The following is a 20,013-nucleotide window of genomic DNA, read 5'->3' on the forward strand; positions in this document are numbered from 1 at the left end:
TTAAGATAAAGGAGCCAGTTATAGGATTAAGGATCATCAATCTATAAAAGGCTATAAAAGGGCAAAGGTTCCCCAGGAGGGAGCAAGTAGGCGGCAGGGCCTTGAGTCATGAGAAAAGGTTGGGTTAAGACTTTGACAGATCCGGAGTTCCCTGGTGGCTCAGCATGTTAACGATCTGGCATTGTCACTGTTATGGCTCTGGTTACTGCTCTGGCACGAGTTCAGTCCCCAACCTGGGAACTCTTACATCCTGTGAGCATGGTCAAAAAAAAAAAGATTTTGGTAGATCTGAATGTGGAGGTGAAAACAGGGACCTCAAGTGGGGCTATTGAGTAATAGGCATGCATCAGTCGATGTGCTGTCTTTTGCTGGACCCTCCAGTTCAATCTTAGTAAATGGTGGCTCTTCATCTCTTCCTCACCATGAATGTTAGCGCTGTCTGGGATGCTCTGTGTCTGTCCATAGATGCTTCCAGGCCAAGTTGGGTTAGAAAGGAGGTTTGCTAAGGACTTCAGAAGGCTCACAGCAGTTTATTCTAGAAAAAGAGGTTGGTTTAAGCTCACACGGAGGTACATTTCATTTAATCTCAGCTCTCTGAGATTCATTTCTGTTAATGCTGAACTATGAGGATTTAAGTATTACTCCTCTGCCTTTGCTTATAGGGCTGATTCTTTAGAGTCCTTTTTGTGATTGCTGCTCTGGTCCCTTGAACATGCCAAGTAAGTGAAAAGCCAAAAGAGTCTGAAATTGACTGTGTAGGATTGTTTGTATTTCAGGTTAACTTAATTCACTAAAGATATGAATGCCTAGCGTGTGCTTAAATGCTGTGGTTTACGAAGATAAAGAACTTGTATTTCCTGCTCTAGAGGAACCAGAGCCTTGGGGGGAGAGAATCGTGAGTGAACAAGTAGTTATGAGGCATGATGGGAAGGAGCTGGATAAGGGCTCATGAAGGGTTGAGGAATTGGGGAGCGGGTGCCTCCAACTCCATAAGGGTTATGGAGAGACGCCTTCAAGTCAGGAGGGACAGTGTGTGTTTCTTCAAAGAAAGGCACAGGGGTGAGGAACCAGGAGTTGAGTGTGTCCCATAGCCTAGAGGGAAGGGGTGGGGGTGGGGAATGGGGCCTGTGTGATTAATAGGGTCTGTTCGAAGGACCTTGGGTGCCCACTCCTGAGGAGTCTGGAGGAAAGAGCGTATTTAGGCACAGTCAGGAACTGTGCCTGGCAAAATAGAAAATTAATCAAGAGGAGCACCCCAGGATGCCATAATAAAGAAGCACAGACTGGATGACTTGAACAACACAAATTTATTTTCTTACAATGCTGGAGGTTAGACGTCTGAGATCATGGTGTCCACAGGGTTGGTTTCTTTGGAGGATTCTGTCCTTGGCTTGTACATGGCCATCTTGCCCCTGTATCTTCATGTGGTCTTCAGAACATCTGTCTGTGCCCAAATTTCCCCTTCTTATGAAGACATAGTCATTATGGATTAAGGCCACCCTCATTTTATCCTGATCACCTCTTTGTAGACTTGTCTCCAAATGCAGGCACACTTTCAGATACCCAGGATAAGGACTTCAACATTTGAATTTTAGGGGGGACCCAGTTTGACCCATCACAGTCAAGGAATTTTATTTTTGTAGATCCTCATACAAGTTTTTAAAGGGCAACTGGCAGCTTTTCTAGAAATGTGAGAGGCTTGCTTTAGCTGTGAGACTTTCTCTACTATAATCTTGGAAATAGAAGGAATAACTAAACAGGTGAAATGGAGATGAATTTTCACGTTTCACATTTGCAGCATCATGACTCTTCACCCCAGAATACCTCTAGCATGCATCTCCTGAGAATAAGGGCATTCTTCTGCAAAGTCACAACATCAAGAAATTCACCATTAATTCAGTAATGTCTTCTAATATACAGTCCCTTTATCACCATGGAGTTCCCCCCCCCCCCGAATCCTGGGTCACATTGTGGTTTATGCACTGTGTTTACTTACCATGTCTCTGAAGATTCATTTTATAACCCAAAACAGCTTCCTTGCTCTTTTTTGCCTTTCCATGGCATTGACAGTTTTGAGGAGCCCATACCAGCCCTACATGTCTTGTTCCCTCAGGAAGCAATTCAAGATGAACATTTTGGCACAGTACCTCATTAGCGATAATTCCACCACCTCACCGCAGGAGGTGACATCAGCCTACTCCAGTATGGGGGGAAGCGGTGCTAAATTTTGGTTAAAGTGATGATATCTGCCAGATCCTCTGATTGTAAGGATGACTTTCCTCTTTACTGTTTAATAAACAATCTGCAAGCTGATAAATTGAGGTAAGTAAACATCCTGTCTCTCAACAACTTTCACCCAATCATTCACTACCCTGGAGATGGCAAAACAGTGGTTTTTAAAATTGAATCCATTTTTACCTATAAACAGCATCAGTTGATTAAAAAAGAACACCCTCCTCCCCAATTCTTTTCTTTCTTTCTCTCCCCTTCGTAGATCTTTTTTTAAAAAATTCAGTCTCATAAAATATTAGCTCTGTCTTAGTCACCTTGGGCTGCCCAGCATAAACAACAAATTATTTCTCAGTTTTGGAGGCAGGGAAATTCAAGGTCAAGGTTTGGGCAGGTTCAGTGCCTGGTGAGAGCTCTCTTCCTGCTTTCATATCTATTTTCTCACTGTGTTCTCCCTTGGTAGAGAGAGGGCTCTGGCCTCTTCCTCTTCATCTAAGGGACTGATCCCACCATGAGTGCTCCACCCTTATGACCTCTCTAAACCTAATTACCTCCCAAAGGTCCCACTTCCAAACACCATCGTATTGGGGGTTAGAGCTTCAGTTTTGGGGAGACATGAACCATCCTTCTCATGTTCAGATGTTGCCAAGTGTGGTCAGGAGCCTTTGACACGTCCCCATCATTCTTACCTGATGGCCCTACAGGATGACCCAGGCTCATTTTGTATTTTCTCTGCCCCAGACCTGGAATCAGCCATATCCCAAGGATTTCAGGCTCTTTTTAGTGACAAACAGTGTTGTGAAACCAAGATCTAGGAATCAAGCATGCTCATTATAACTAGACTGCCATTGTTCCTAGACTTTTTCAGTGGCCAAAACTTAGAAGTACACATCTTTTGTTTCAAATCATGATTGCATTCCGGTTCCAATTTAAATTGAGCACAATTAATTCCTTCTCACCTTCCTTCATTTCAGTATTTTTTTTAATCTCCCTTTTCCTACAGTGAGGAAACCTTGTTTCCTAACAATATCAATATCATTACTTATTTGTTCTAGCATGTAGTATATACAAAATAATTTCAGAATTATTACCACACGCTGGCACCGATACCAACCACCGATACCAGAGTTGCTTGGCAGTTATTATGATTACTGTTACTATCAATGTATCCTATTAAGAGTGTATAGAGTGTTTATGCTTAATATTTATGTGAATGTTCTTGTGTTATCCATCTGAGTTCAGTTCACTTGTTTCTGTTTATATTTAATTTTAGTGTTTGATTTTTTTTCATCTTTTTGATTTAATTGTTTTGGGGGGTATGTAAATGACTCACATGACTCAAAAGTCACAACTGTGTAAAAGATATACAGAAAAAGGCTGTACTCCCATGTCCTTCCTCTCCCTCACCAACTCATCCATTTCCTGATGACCCTTTCTTTACATTAATTGGTTGATTCTTTTGTGTTTATTCTGTAGAAATAAGCAAGTATATATTCTTCTAGTTGTTTCTTTATTGGCTGCACCTGTGGCATGCAGAAGTTCCCAGACTAGGGTTCAAACCCATGCCATAGTGTAACCAGAGCCATACTAGTGACAATGCTAGATCCTTAACCTTCTAAGCCACCAGGGAACTCCAGCAAATATGTATTCTTAACTCCCTTTCTTAATCTTTCACCTTGCTTTCTTTTCACCTAACAATATAACCTGGCTGTCATTCCAATGCAGTTCTTGGCTGTCTTTCTCATTCTTTTGTGTGACCACATGTCCATCAGGTAGATGGACATCACTTAGTTTCTCTGAATGGAAATTGGGGCGATTTTATTTTCTCTAGCACCTTGCTACTGTAAATAATGGTGACATGAAAAAATTGCCTTGTGAACATGTTATTTGTGTTTTCAGAGTGAATACTTAGAAGTAGAGTTACTGGGTCAAAGGTAAAAAGTCCTATAGAGCTTTATTAAATAAAGATGCACTCCCCTCCTACTGTTTTGTTCTCTCAAGAGCAGTGTTTGAGAGTGCCTGTTTGGCAGTAGATTGTGAGAGCCCCTTTTAGTTAGAATGAGGAATTACCTTCAGTTGACACATCACAATCACCCAGAGAGCTCTTTGCTGATATTTACATGGGAACCACACCCCCAGGCACTAATTTATTCAGTCTTCAGAGGACATTATGTGGCCTAGATTCAACTTATCTTGTCGAAATACTGGTTTAACATCTAAGTTTAGTTACTAAGCTAGTAACCCTTTCCTTTAACGAACTTATTGTCCTGGGAAGAGGTAAACAAAAGCACACTGTTAATGCATCTAATGCTCATGATTTCTGAATTGCCTACAAATACTGGTGACCGTATAGCTTTAATTTTTCAAAAATGGCCTGATTTCACTTGGTTTTCACTAATTCTACAAGCATTTATTGAGCACTTACTGAAGACCAGTCATTGCCTAGCTACCAAGGAAAGGATGAATACAGGACAGACTAGATCCTGTCCTTAGGGTGTTCGTTCTGATTGGGGGAGATGCAGGGATAGAGGAGGCCACTGAATCCCTCCGATGGCCAAATATGATCTCTGTGTAGGTTCTTGCCCTATGGAACTCACTTTCCATTGAGGGAGACACAAGTTAACATATTTTGATCCTTATAGAAAGGGGTCCTCAGAGAACATAGGCGTGGCAATTAACCCAGCTGGAGGGGTGAAGGAAGCCTTCTTGGAGTTGGTGATGGACATTGGGGCTAAATTTTTCCCTGCTAAAAAAGAGAGGAACAGCATCCCAAACTAAGAGAATGATATGTGTGCAAAGGCTTAGCCGTGAGAGGGGTGTGTTGCTTTTGCAAGTGCCTCAGAGTGGCTGGAGTGTGGGCTTCAAGCCAGGTCATGACAAAAAGAAGACTGGCTAAGTAACCACAGACCACATCATTTGCTCCAGTGCCTGGTGCAGAGCGGGTGTTAAATAAATCATTGGATGGTTGATCACACGAATGATGACTTGCTGATTTGTGGAAGAGAGCAGTTTTGCATTAGCGTTTTTAGCACCGCACTCACAAAGAAAGGAGTTGGTGTTCCCAGTGTATCTATATTTTATCTTGTGGATAAAACTGATTTCTTAAAATGCAAATGGCGGTCCAATTAGGAAAGTAGCCATAATTGGGAAGGGTCACCTGGATGCTGTGTTGCCCCACTCTGGATTGATGGACGAAAGAAAAATCGCTTCAGATTGTTTTCACTATGTTCCTGTCTCTTTATCTGCTTATTATAATCCAGCTTCAGGGATAGATGGCATTTTAAAAATGCACAGCCCTTTGGGCTTGAGAGCCCTCGGAATGTTTCCCATCAGCTAAAGAAAAACAAAAGGACTACCAGACGGCACTCATGTTCAGTGATGTTAGCTGTAGAGGACTTCCTCAGGAAATGGTCTTGTGTGTGGGTCTGGTTCTGTGGTCTCATTGATATTCCGCTGGACTGGAAAGTGGAGGAATTGTGACAATTAGATCGTTTGAAGGACAGGAGTTCTGATAGAAGCTGGGATTGAATTTGCAGCTGTAGCAGAAGGTCACTGTGAGTGAATCACCTTGGATTTGAATTTCTTGAAGACTTTGCTACCTCTTCCCTCCTTTTAACATACATTAAATTCGACTTTGTTTTACTTTAAGTTACTCAGTATCTGGAGAGCATTAGAGAATTATTTTCTGAAATAGACTGGCTGTCTCAATAAACCAATGTAATCTGATTCTCGTGACTTACATCAGCTAATGGCTGGTGAGACATCTATTTTCATTTAAATCTGCATTTGTTGTTTTACTCTTTTATTATTATGTCTCTATGGAAAGTGCCATAATATGCCTAAGACAAGGAAACAGCTCTTTTTTCTGTTGATAAAAGTCATTGAGTTTAGTAGAAACAGAACCAGGAAGAGAAGGAGGCTTGCTACCATCCTGTAACTGGCACAGAGATTTGAAATACGCTTTACCATTTCTCCCGCTTTGAAAAAATATCTTGAATTAAGCAGATATAGATAAACCATGTTATTATAGGTACTCATACAATAAGAACATACTGACAGAAGCTCAGCAGTGTTAGGCATAGCAAATTACCATTTGGTGATTGAAAACTCTTGATATCAGGCAGGACCTAACATAGTGGGCTTCAGATAAGGGTGGCTTCCAAAATCCCATGTTTTATTTAATGGTCTGAAAGACTAATTTGTTTTCTATTTACAAAATGAATACTTGTTAAATCAGACTGTTTTAAATTCAAAGACAAGAGTTTGGATAATTTAAAAAATATAACCTTCCCATTTTTTAGATACATTGTATGATATTTCTAAGAAAGATAAGTTATTGAGAATTTTTTTCACAATTGAAATGAAAGCCGAAACTCAGTAAGTTATTGGTAGATTAAATAGACCTAAGGTAACAGGGTAGTACATGGTTATTTGGGAAATATATTTGTCTTTCTGAATTGCGGTAGTGGTGTTCACCAAATAAGATTTATCAATTATTTAACTGAACAGCTAGCTTTGGAAAATATTTTGTACTATAAAGATAGATATTTTTATGTTTTAAGTAGTTTAAGTACATACACATATATATTTTAAATAAAAAACTGAATATCCACATATTGTGAGTAATACCAACTTCCCTGCTTATTCAGATTCAAAATACTTTAGAATGACTTTATACCAACCAAAAAAAAAAAATTAAAAAGATATTACAAAAGGCATTGGTAGAAATTATTCTTAAAAGGTCATTACTGATTAGTTCAGACGTTAAGTGACTATCAATTGTTGAAAACTATGACGTAAATATTCTGCTTCCCCCCAAACTGAATGTATTTGATGTGATGGAGAAAAATTGCAATAATTCCATAACAAAACCAGTTTAGGACTTAAGAATTGTCTGTCTCTATTAGTTTCAAAAAAATGAATTGGATCTTATGTGGCCTATATATAAAAAATATACTAATAGATCATGACACGTATATATCCCCACACATACATGTTATATTTAGAATATGTATTTATATCCTAAAAAGGTTACATAATTGAAAAAAAAAACTATTTTGAAAGTAAGTTGTTTCTTATCTGATGACCAGACCTTTAAGCTTTAATATTTAACAAGAAAGTTTTTTTTTTAAATAGAAGTCATTTACATGTAAAATTTTTAAATAAAATGAATCATTGCTTTTTATCTGCCCCAGAAATTGTATTTTTACAGGGTTTTTAGCTCGGAGGGTGCTTGGGGAGAGTGGAGAGTGAGCGTTATGTCCTAAACTCTTCATTTTTTTCCCCTTGCAGCCAGCTTAAATGCTTTGTGCACGGTCTTGGATGTAAAGATTTGGACAGCCTCACATTTCAATTTGGGACTCCTTGGAAAGTCTATTTTAATTACTCTTTTAATTGGATAAAAAGAGAGTTAGGGAGAGTAATGTGTGCATTTTAATGCAGGTTTCATGTAGTAAAGGAGGGCCCACCGTATACCCTCTACTGTGTTCAGCACGCTTCATGAGTCTGTAACCATGTGTCTGTTTACAGAGGAGGAAGGAGCTCCAATGAATAGGTAACAAAGGGAGAGTTGGTGAATCTGCCTTGATGCTCTCATCACAGCTTGGTGTTGAGTGAGGAAGGAATTTACAAGGCAAGAAATGGCTGTGGGCCTAGAGAAAGCCCTTATTTGACAATGTGATGACCTAATAATCAGCTCTAGCCTGGCCCCACATAACCCTTTACAAGTATTTTACTGTAGCTTTTCAGAGGTGAGAAGAATGAGAACACTGTTCAGGTTTAATCTCTATAAACTTAAAAGTTTGTGATTCATCGTCTTTTTCCCCCAACCTCCATTTGTCTAGAGGGCCTATTAATGACAATACCTATTTCTTTGTGGTCTAATAATGGACTTGGTGAGATAGAACTTCATGTAAATAAAAGTATATTTCCCAATAGTTGTCTAAGTTTCGTGTGGAAGTTAAGACTTCAGTAGTTAGAAAATTTCAAGATGTAGAACATATTGGCCTCCTCTGTAACCTCCAGACCACTGGCTGCATTTCATTGGAGCAGCATTCCTCAAAAACGTAACCTCCACACAGAAACGGGGGAATCTTTCTCCAATTCCTCCCTTGCTCTCTTCTTCCATCCAATCTCCACGTCCACTTTGTTTGCTCTTCCCTTTTACTCCACCCCCACGGCCTTCATTCCAGCCTTGCCCTCCCTTCCCTTGCCAATTCATTCCCTCTGCTCCAGGGGAGCTTTTAAAAGTAATGCACAATGGAATATTACTCAGCCATAAAAAGGATACATTCTGATACATGCTTTACCATGAACTGACATTGAAAACACCTGTAGTGAAACAGGCCAGACTCCAAAGGGCAAGTGCAGTATGATTCTACTTCCACAAGGTACCTAGAATAGGTAGTTCATTGAGACAAAGCACAGAATAGAGGCTACCAGGGGCTGGGGGGACGGAAGTGTGGGGAGTTCCTGCCTAATGGCTACCGAGTTTCTGTCTGGGATGCTGAAAAAGTTTTGGAAATAGATAGCGATGAGGTTTACACAACATTATGAATGTACTTAATTCCACCGAATTATACACTTTAAAATGGTTAAATATAATGGTGATACTGCAGTTATGATTGGGATGCCTCTCTTCGAAGTTTTCACAAGCCCTGTCACCTAGTGGGTGGAATCCAGGCTCCGAGTAATAGGAAGGGAGGGGCAACTGTTCTGTTCCTTGGAATCTCACGTCTTCCATGGGGCCCTCGGCCTTTCTCAGTGCTGTGGATTGGATGGAGGAGGGACAGGCCCTGCTTTGGCTTGTGTGTCCATCCCCCCCCGCCCTCCCCCCTCCTTGGGGGCCTGTGTTATGCCCTGTTCCTGCTGCCACCTAGTGACCTGGCCTTTCCCAGCCTGTGGGGACAGCTGCTCTGATCATTAGGACCAGAAGGGGAAGGAGGAGGCAGTGCCGTTTGGCTTTGGGGCCCAGATGTTTCCTCTGGTCTCACTTTAGAACAGTGTGGCCAAGGTCATGTTTTAACCCCCACTTGTTTCGTCATCTGCTTCTCTGTAGAGCTCAGAGCGTGAAGGGAGGGACTATGCCTAGCTGGTTGGTTAGTTAATACTGCTTCAATCCCACTGGCCTGTGTGGCGGCCTGAACTTCTCTTTCTTGCCTCGTGGGCTATGGATTGTACCTGGAAGAGCCAGCCGAGTGGCAGGCACCATTCTGAGTGCTTTAGGTGTGCACACATATTTCAGTCTGAACAACCTGTGAGGTAGGTGCGGTTATGGTCACCTTTTACAGAGACATTGGATCACTTGCTGGAGGCTCCAGGTCCCTATCCCTATTTCTGCTACATCAAAAATTCTGTGTTTTCGCATGTGCTGTGTCCTCATCCATAAGTTAAAATGCCGGCTTTTCCTGAAAAATCTTTCCTGGCTTTTTTTTCCATTCCTATCCGACACCCCCCCCCCACCCCCGCCCCCTGCATTGGGACCTTATGGGCGTGGTTGTCTTTGCAGAGATGGGCCTCATCTTTTTCTCTTTCGATCTCCCTGACTTAGAACAGTGCCTCATACTCAATACGTATTTCAATGAATGCATTTGTGGTAGGTATTTGTTACTCTAGGCTTTTCTCTGTGAATCGAATAAACACCTTATTTCCAAAAATCATGGTCCTGGGGCTTCTGAAAGTGCCCTCAGAACATTGCTACTTTCCCCTAAATCAAAACCCATAGGTAGGATTTTAAATGCAAAAACAAATTCAAATTGAAAGCAGAGCAGTGGCTGCAGGGGAGTGGGGTGGAGGAAGGAAGGATGGGTTGGATGAGGCACAGGGACATTTGAGTGGTGGAAAAAGCTTGATTGGCACAGTGGTTACACAGCCACATACATCTGTCAAAACTCATTGAACTGTACACTTAAAAGATGTGCATTTTATTATTGATACATTTTACCTCAAAGTTGACTTCACAATAAATATAAGAATGCAAAAAGAAAAATCTTTTGGATTTATTGTTTGGTTAGGAAAGCTGCATTAATGATTGATGGCTTTGGTTGCAGCACTGTTCAATATCTAGTTTGGGGGGTTTATACTTTTTTTCTTTTCTGCTCACCTTGCCTAAATGGAAAATCAACCCTCATTGAGTTACTGCCGCTGGAAGTAAGAAAAAGCAGAAGTGATGAGCAGACTGACAGTTGACTCCCCATGGCGCTTAATTTTAGTACCGATGCCTTTAGGAATTCTTTGCAACTTCAGTTTGAGGCTTAACTCGTGTGATGAATCATCGATATTAAGGGTAGGTAGGGAGATGGAAGCAAAAAACACTTTCTGCTCAGAGAAAATAAGCTCATTGATGGCTTTTGAATAAACTTATTTAAAGAGAGCTCCATAGAACTCACCAGGGTTTTAACGTGCTGTTCTCTTTTCAGCTCTTTAATATAGAATGTTCTCCAGGTAACTTGAGGAACTCTTAAGGAATATATAAATTTTTTTAGTGTGTGAAAACAGGCGAGTCTTAACAATTGGGTTTTTTGTTTTTGTTGTTGCTTGTTTGTTTTTAATTTGAGTCAAGGCTTTCCTATCCTGTATTTCCTTCCAGCCTTAAAGTGTTCAAAGTAATGGAGCTCTCATCGTAAATCATACTATTCTGTGGCACTTTGAAGGAATGCTCTCTGTGTTTGGGAAATGTACCCAATGTCCCTTCTTGGTAAAGGTGAACCATCAGAAGATGCTTCTATATAGGGCTGAGATCAATCTGGCCAAATTGAAATTTGTTGAGCTGCTGCATGACTATGAAGATGAACACAAGAATTGTATCCAAAGTTCAGATTGCCAGGAGGCATTATCACAGTGTCTTTGTCAGTTCCATCAGGTTCCTTTCATTTGGAGCTGTCTTAATGAATGCTAGAATCATTGCTTCTTTTGTTGAAGTGGTGAATCCTTTAAGTGTGAAGAAAAAGTTTGGAACACTGCTTTTATGTTCTCTCTAATGGTCTTAGTACTTGGTGGTGGGACAGGCAAATGTTGGCCATTGTTAGTGTCCTTTGCTCACCTCTTTCCTCCCAGTGTTTGATCCAGGCCCAGGAACTTCTGCATGCCATGGGTGTGGCCAAAAAAAAAAAAAAAAAAAAAAAAAGATAACTCGTTTAGAGCAATAAGCTAATCTGAGGATAGTTGTCTCTGGAGTAATATAGCAAATTTAGGGGATCAAGGGCAGAGCTGGTGAGAAATGAAGGAGATCTGAGGGCAGTAAGTGATGTCCTATTGGCCAGATCCCAACTGTGGCCTGTTTCTGTAAAGGCAGTTTTATTGGAACACAGCCGCTGCTGCTCTTTGACGTATAGTCTGACTGCTTTCACACTTTGGTGGCAGAGTTGAGTATTTGCGAAAGAGCCTGCATGACCTGAAAAGCTGAAAAGCCTAAAAGACGTACCATCTGCACTCTTACAGAGAAAGGTTGTGTGTTCCTGATGTAGATAAAATATACTGGGAAAACCTTAAAAAACAAATTGCCTTAAGGTTTCAGTTTGTGCTGGAATTTGTGGTTGGGTAAGAAATAGGAGTGGGGGATGCATGTGTGTAGTTCATATGATGAAAATGCAAATATTTACATAGGGACTTTGTTTAGGGCCTTGAGGGTCTCTGTTCCCTGCACATAAGAGCAGGGGTTATGGGGGCCCTTAGCAGAGAGAGGCCTCTGCTCTCCAGGGCGCTTGGCTCCTCGGACAGCCTCTTGGTCCTTAAGGCACAACTCCTGGCCCTCAAACCCTCACCCCTACAGTGACTTAACATACTTCCCTGGCATCAGGCTGTCTTTAGATTCTGCCTTGCAATGCCACCTTAAACTTCTGCATCTCTTGAGACTTGTGAGCTTCGAGCTGCCTTGCTGTCTGGGGTGATGGGTCAGAAGTGGTGCTTAATCAAATAAGGGAAATGTTGATGTCCTTCTGTGACTCACCTTGCTGTTCAGTGTCTCTGGAGTAGAAGGAACAGTGGCCCAGCTTAGGCTCCTGGGTTCTAATATCTTTTCTGGCTCTAACAGGCAATGATAGTTCTTTGCTCAGTGGGTCTTTCTAAGCCTGGTGCATGATCAGTTGAATTCATATGATCACTTGAAGAAGACTCTCCCTTTCAATGCTTTGCCTAACCTTCCCCTGGCCTGTGCTTCTCTTTCCATAGATCAAGTTGCAGGGACTCTTATTGCCATGGTGACCCCAATGCCTTATATAATCCACATGATGGATTCCCAGAACATATTAGTTTACTTTTGCTACATATTTTGTCTCAGTAGATGTCCAGCCATTGGGAAGATGTAGGATTTTATTTTGTTTTCCATTTCCTTGGCTTTACTTATGTCCCTGGTTTCTCAGTTCCTTCAGCTCTACTCAGAATTCTAGGAGTTAGGGTAATTGATCTTTTCCCCTTTGCTGTCCCTGTCTGTCTGATGGCATCTTTTATCATCCCCTCTCTCCAGGGAGACTTGGGATCCCGTGACAGTCCTTTATATCTCTTCTCTACCTTTATGACTGTCTGCAACTTTTTTCTTTACTGTCATTGGGTGATCAGAGCAAAGTGAAGGTGAAGCTGTGTGTTAGCCGATGCCAGTGTTGATCTTGACCTCTGTATGAGCCAGACAGCTGTACAGGCTTTTGCTCAAGGGACAGTTGGCACCACCTTCACCTAGTAGCAAGTTTAGATAACAGGGATAGCTTGTTTGAACTGGAAAGTTTATTGATTAAGACATAAACTAGGTATTCCTTTGGTTGTTGCTGCAAATCAAAATTGTGGCTTGTTTCTGTTAGGGTGGTTAGCGGTTTAAGTAACTAATAGTCATGGAACCATTTTTACTAGAAGAGACTATAGGGGCTCACCTAGTCCAGTGTCCTTGTAGGTTAGGACAGTTCAGCATGTGGTGGGGTGGGTGATTTGCTTAAGGTGACTCATCAACTTAAGGGCAGAATTGGAGCTAGAATCTTTTATCTTCTTACTCCTAATAGTAATGATTGTCTGATAGATATTAAAATGAACAAACCAACCAAAACCAGTGGTTATTATCAGTCATGGCAATACTGAAATTTGGCTTTAATTCCTAAAAATGTCTTGATTCCAATATACTTTGATTTTGAATATTCATCACTAAGCCACGGATGGGCCATATTCACTCATTTTCCCCCACCCTTGATTTAAATGAAATGCTCCTGTGTAAATACATCTGTGGAGACTGTGGTTCAGTTTTAGCTGCTTGGTTGGTTGCATTTTTGCAGTGAAAGAATTGGTGTGTGCAGAGGTATAGCACCTATGCTGTGGCCAGGTCCATCGGGTTCACAGTTGTCCCATTGGCCAGTGCTGGCAAGTCCCAGGGTAGACCGTGGCATTCTGGCCGTTCTGCTGCTTTCTGCCCATTTACCTACTGACCTTTCTGTTCCACTCTGCCTACCTACCTCTGCTGCCAGGGCCAGTCTGCCTTCAGCACCATCACCACCCCTTACTGCATTCACCCTTGGTCACCAAACTTTAAGTTAACCATTCTCACACTCCAGATTCTTTGTATAGTCAAATACAGCAAACCACAATGATTGTGGGGGGAAAACAGGGTGACTGCGAGAGCTTGGGCCAATAGAATTCTCATTCGAGGAGTCCCTGTCGTGGCTTGGTGGCTAACGAACCCGACTAGTAGCCATGAGGTTGCAGGCTCGATCTCTGGCCTCACTTTGTGGGTTAAGGATCTGGCGTTGCCGTGAGCTGTGGTGTAGGTCACAGACGCAGCTCTGATCCCACGTTGCTGTGGCTGTGGTCTAGGCCAGCAGCCACAGCTCCGATTGGACCCGTAGCCTGGGAACCTCCATATGCTGTGGGTGCAGCCCTAAAAAGATAAAGGAAAAAAAGAAAAAGAGAGAAAGAAAGAAAACACAAGTGTTCTTATTCAAGGTATGACAGGAGCCCTGGAATCCACTGCCTTCTCCATGAAAAGTCATCACACCAATTGGACTTTACACATATCAGGCAAATTGTGTCCTGAAAGATTGCCCTCTGCTACCAGAGGACCAAAAGTCAGCCAGACACATCTGTCACCACCAAGCCATTCCCATTTTTGCCATTAATCGGAGTGTCTGCCAAGATCCAATATAACTAAGTGGTCTTGCCAGCTGAAATACCAAATTAAATAGAATTGTAATTATTCCCTTTAGTCTCATTTCAAATATTTATGTTTTTCTTGAAGAATTAAGTAAATGACCTGCATCAGAAAGACTTGCTGTTTCATGAGTATAAGAAAAGCAGTGTAGTGATCGGTTTAATCTCTGACTTAGATTTTTCTCAACACAACCATTGAATTTAAGGTCCTCATGTAGACCATCAAATGGGACCATTCAAGGTCAGCCAGATGAAATCCTTATCAGTTCATATCACAGTTCTGGGGGGGAGGCTTCCTAGTTTGATGTCACCCGGTTGCAAATCTAAATCAGAATTTACAATGAGTCTTAAGAATATAAACAGAGTAAAACCACCTGGATTACAGTCTGCCCTCCATATTTGCAGCTTTCACTTCCCAGGATACAGAGGGCTGGCTGTCCTTGGCCATTTCAAATAAGAGGCTCAAGCATCCTTGGATTTTGGTATCCGAGAGGGGATCCTGGAACCAATCTTCTGCAGTTACTGAGGGATGACGGCACACATTTCATCAGCTTTTTTATCCTCATATGCCTGGGCTTCTAAAAGGAACGGGCACTATAAAAACTCAGTGTTGGAGAGCTTTACTTTTTTACCACCCACCAAATTCATGAGAGCACTTTAATCACACCCACACCTTTAATAAAGGTGCCTAAAATTATATGGTTTAACAAGAAAAAAATTTATTTTGTGAAAATATGTTTGTTAATGTTGTAAAGCAACTACTTTGCTATCTACTGCCCCCAAACAACTATAATAGCATACCCCTCTGGGTTTTGGCATTTTTGCCCCAAATCACACCTCTCTCCATCTATACAAATCTCAGGGGTTTTTTTTAAATTTTTTTTTTTTTTATTTTTGTTTTTTTGCTATCTCTTTGGGCCGCTCCCGCGGCACATGGAGATTCCCAGGCTAGGGGTCGAATTGGAGCTGTAGCTGCTGGCCTACGCCAGAGCCACAGCAACTCGGGATCCGAGCTGCGTCTGTAAACTACACCACAGCTCACGGCAACGGGCCGGATCGTTAACCCACTGAGCAAGGGCAGAGACCGAACCCGCAACCTCATGGTTCCTAGTCAGATTCGTTAACCACTACGCCACGACGGGAACTCCCCCTTTTTTTTTTAATCTATTTTAAAACCAGGGCTTGCCTTAGTATCGAGTTTAGTGATGATTTTAAAGCCTTTTGTTTGTATATTGTACAATTGACGTTCTTTATACGAAACTCCTGTTTTATGAAGATATATATGAACAGAACTTTATCTTGTAAGCCGTAGTTAGAGAATGCTATTCCTCTTTGTGTGTGTGCGTGTGTGTTTTAATCTTTAGGTTCTTTCACAATAAACCATAGTGACATTTAAAAATTGTTCCAGTATATTTCAGTTTTATACCTGTTCCTATGGATTCTACCAAAATACTCTTTCCTTTTAAATTTAATGAGTTTTTTTCTCTGAGCATTATGTCTTGCTCCTGTAAGAAAAGCAAACATAGCTTCCTAAAGCAGTTGCCTGTGTGTGCTTGTGTATCCTGCATTTGCCCATGAACTCCTCTGAGTTTTTTTTCTAGCTTATGTGAACCTTGTTTCTTCTGGGATTGACTCACATCTTTTGAGTTTATGATGAAAGGGAGAAAGAATGATTCATCATTAGCTTTGGTCCAGAGACTCATAAATTTTCTTCTCTTTACCTAACTCATCATCATCCTTACTAATTATGTTCCAGGAAATAAACTGGAATTCAGGGCGGACTGGCTTAATATAGAACAAGTCAGTGTGTAAATCAGAGAGGCTGCTGTCAAAATGACTTGAGTGGCTGAGGGTGGAAAGTGGGAACTGTTTTCCCCTTCTGCTTTTGTGTTGCGCCTGTGTTGTAAGGCTTACACTTACTTGGATAGAGTTGGAAATGGAGTCGTATAATCTAATTTTAAGGGAGCTCAACACCCATTAAGTGAACATTACTTGGAACATAAATTCACGAATAGAGTTGCATGTTGGTTTTGTTGAAAAATGATGGTGTGGCAGGTCTTGGGACAGTGCCAAGGGGAGCATGCGCCTTCATGCTCCCAAGCTCTTCCACACACCATCCTCTGAGAGCCAGGAAGCACCTTTGGGCAGTGCACACCAGTGCTGTGTGGAGTCCAGGGAAAGAAAGAGAGATTAGCTCGGGCTCCTGTGCCAACCCTTCACTACCTGGCAGTGCCTGAATGCACTTGACCTTCAGCCACCAACTCTATCATCCCTCATTAGCCGGTGAGGAAGCCAGCTCTGAAGCTGTGTGAATTGTCCCAGTGGCACTGCTGGTGGTGACAAAATAAGAATTTCACCCAAGTTTTTTTTTTTTTTGAGGCCAAAGCCCATATTCCTCCCACTCCGCTAACCTGCTTCCCACATTTTGATGTGGAGGGAAGGTAAATAACATGGAAGGAATGAAGGTTAAGAAAGGAGTGGGTGGTCACTGTTTCTATTTTGGTGTCACAAAACATTTTGTTTCCAGCTCCATTTACATAGATGGTAACTGTCCTGAGTGCCATTGTTTAGAGCACTGTTCTCAAAATTCATAAAATGAATTTGTACCTCTCCCCAGTTAAAAAAAAATTGTAGTGGATTTACAATGTTGTGTTCATTTCAGGGGCATAACAAAGTGATTTAATTATATGTGCATATTCTTTTTCAGATTTTTTTCTATCGTTTATTACAAGGTATTCAGTCTAGTTCCCTGTGCTATACAGTGGACCCTTGTTATTTTATATATATTAGTTTGTATCTGCTGACCTCAAATTCCTAATTTATTCCTCCTCACTGCCTTTTCCCATAGATAACCATAAGTTTGTATTCTGTGAGTGTGATTCTGTTTTGTAAAGAAGTTCATTTGTATCATTTTTTTTTTTTTTTGTCTTGCCATTTTTTGGGCCGCCCCACGGCATATGGAGGTTCCCAGGCTAGGGGTTTAATCAGAGCTGTAGCCACCGGCCTACGCCAGAGCCACAGCAACGTGGGATCCAAGACACATCTGCGACCTACACCACAGCTCACAGCAACGCCGGATCGTTAACCCACTGAGCAAAGGCAGGGATCGAACCTGCAACTTCATGGTTCCTAGTCAGATTCGTTAACCACTGTGCCACGACAGGAACTCCCATTTGTATCATTTTTAAAAAATTGCACATATAAGTGATATCATATTTCTCTTTCTGTCTGACCTACTTCACTTTGTATGAAAATCTCTAGTCCAGGTCCATCCATGTTGCTGCAAATAGCATTATTTCATTTTTATGGCTGAATAGTATTCCATTGTGTGTGTGAGTGTGAGTGTACACACATATGTACTCCACATCTTCTTTATCCATTCATCTATTGATGGATATGTAGTTTGCTCTCATGTCTTGACTACTGTATACCCCTCACCAATTTTGTCATTTCTAGCACCATTATTCATAGTGATCAATGTCCCTTCCCCCTAATATTCACATCTTTCTGATTTACAATATTGTGACCCGACCTCTGTCAATGGGCTTTAATAGTGAGGATAGATAAGAACCCAGGTCAAGATTCACCAATAAACTCCATGTTCTGTATATATGTATGTGTGACTGGGTCACCTTGCTGTATAGTAGAAAATTGACAGAACACTGTAAACCAGCTATAATGGAAAAAATAAAAATCAGTATTAAAAAGAAAAAATAAAACAACAAAGAGAAAAGGGGGAAAAAAGAAAAAAATAAATTCTGGAGTTTTGTGGCTCATCAGGTTAAGTATTGTCACTGCAGTAGCTCGGGTTGCTCAGATTCCTCTATTCCGTAAGTAAACTGTTCCTTGATGCTCCTCCCCCTAAGCTTGACATCACTCCACCTCACAGGCGACTCTAAGCCTCAATCTCCAGCATCCTCCAGTCCCCACCGTACCCTGGGTTCTCTGCTGAGGCCACGTTCAGAAATACTAGTGTCCCCCTGGTTGCCACTCCTCAGGTCTCGTCCCGGGGTTTAGTCCCCACGGCCCTGCACTGCCTGGGACTCAGCTGTCGGCTGCGTGTGCTGGGATGTGTCTGCCCCAGTCTTCCTTTCAGCCAGGCCTACGTCCAAGTGCTCTGTAAGGGTCTCTGTCCATTCTGCCTCGTCTGTCCCTGGTTGATTTCATTTCTCTAGGGATGTCACCTTGATCCTTCTGGTCTGGTCCTGACTCTGCTCTGCAATATCAGTCCTGTATTTTCAGCTTCCTTTTAACATCCTTCTGATTTCTTATGTCTTCCCAGCACCTCAGGTGAGATACGGCCAAAACAGAACTCCTCAGCTTTCTCTTCCACATCCCAGCTTCCCTTAATAATAATACCACCCTCCTCTCAAGATTTGAGCTTTGACTTCTTCCCCCTTACAACCTCATTGTCACACGTGGCTGGATCCCACTTGACTTCTGTAAGACCTCTCAACACTTTTCATCTCTTCATTCTCACAGCCACTATTGACTCCAGCGACTCATTATCTCTCATTGAATATTTTAATGGTTTCCCAGCAGGGCTTCCCAATCCTGAGTATAGCTATCTGATGAATCATTCTCATGCCATTAACCTTTCCGATGTTTTCCCACTGCTCACTACAAAGTCCTACATCCTTGGCACGAGGCTGTCCATGGTCTGCAGTCTGTGGTCTGTGGCCTGTGCCTGGGTTCTATCACCTCTTCTCTCCCTGTGGGACCCGCTCTCCCTGGCTGAGCCTGTGGGAGGGTGCTTGCAGGTTCTGTGCGGATGTTTATTTTACCAGGCATCTGTACCAAAGCCCTAAACTTAAGAGCTGAAACTGTAAAAACCCTTAGAGATGGCATTGTTAAGTTACTCTTGTATTAGAAAAAAAAAAAAATCTAGCCGGTGTCACAGCTGGAGTATCAAAGTAATTCTGTAATTGCTCACCCTCTTTTCCTTTGCTCATGCTGATTTCTGAGCCTGAAAATAACCTGTCCCTGGTTTTACATGTCTAAATCCTCTCAATAATCCAGATTCTTCTCTGAGCCGTCCTTGATTCCTCTGGCTCCAGCAAGGCATACATCACTGTATTTATACTACAACTAATCACTTTCGTAACTGTTTAAGTTACCTCCAGGCTGGAGTTTCTTATGGGTGGTGACAAGGTCTTTGTCACAAGGGATAAAAATAAATACCGTAATGCTTGACACGTGGTAGATATTTGATTAGAATCTGAATGAATAAATGAATGGAAGAGAAAACACATTCTTTTTCATTTGTTCGTTTTGCTTTTTTTAGGGCCGTACCTGTGGCATATGGAGGTTCCCAGGCAAGAGGGCAAATAAGAGCTGTAGCTGCTGGCCTACACCACAGCCACAGCAACGTGAGGTCTGAGCCACATCTGTGACCTACTCCAACCTATGGATCCTTAACCCACTGAGAGACCAGGGATTGAACCCCCATCCTCAGAGACTACGTCAGGTTCTTAACCTGCTGAGCCACAATAGGGATTCTGATATTTCTTTTTTTTTAATTTTTATTTCTTTTTTCATTTTATTGAGGCATAATTGACAAATTAAATTGTAAGACATTTAAAGTATACATTGTGGTGATGTTGTGTGTGAAAACATTTAAGTTCTTCCCTTAGCGAATTTCCTAACTATTTTTCCATAACTATT

At 41.7% G+C, this 20,013-nt stretch overlaps 1 protein-coding gene across 10 annotated transcripts in view; it reads left to right on the forward strand.

Moving 5' to 3' along the window:
• The window catches only part of RNF152 (ring finger protein 152), a 76,153-nt gene that overhangs the window by 49,836 nt on the left and 6,304 nt on the right, over positions 1–20,013 (forward strand). The window contains exon 1 of one of the 10 annotated variants that reach the window (XM_021095144.1): positions 1,122–9,489. The gene's annotated coding sequence lies outside the window, so the exon portion shown is untranslated. 10 annotated transcript variants of the gene reach the window in all.

The sequence above is a fragment of the Sus scrofa genome, chromosome 1, assembly GCF_000003025.6.
Source record: "Sus scrofa isolate TJ Tabasco breed Duroc chromosome 1, Sscrofa11.1, whole genome shotgun sequence".
Taxonomy (NCBI): Eukaryota; Metazoa; Chordata; class Mammalia; order Artiodactyla; family Suidae; genus Sus; species Sus scrofa.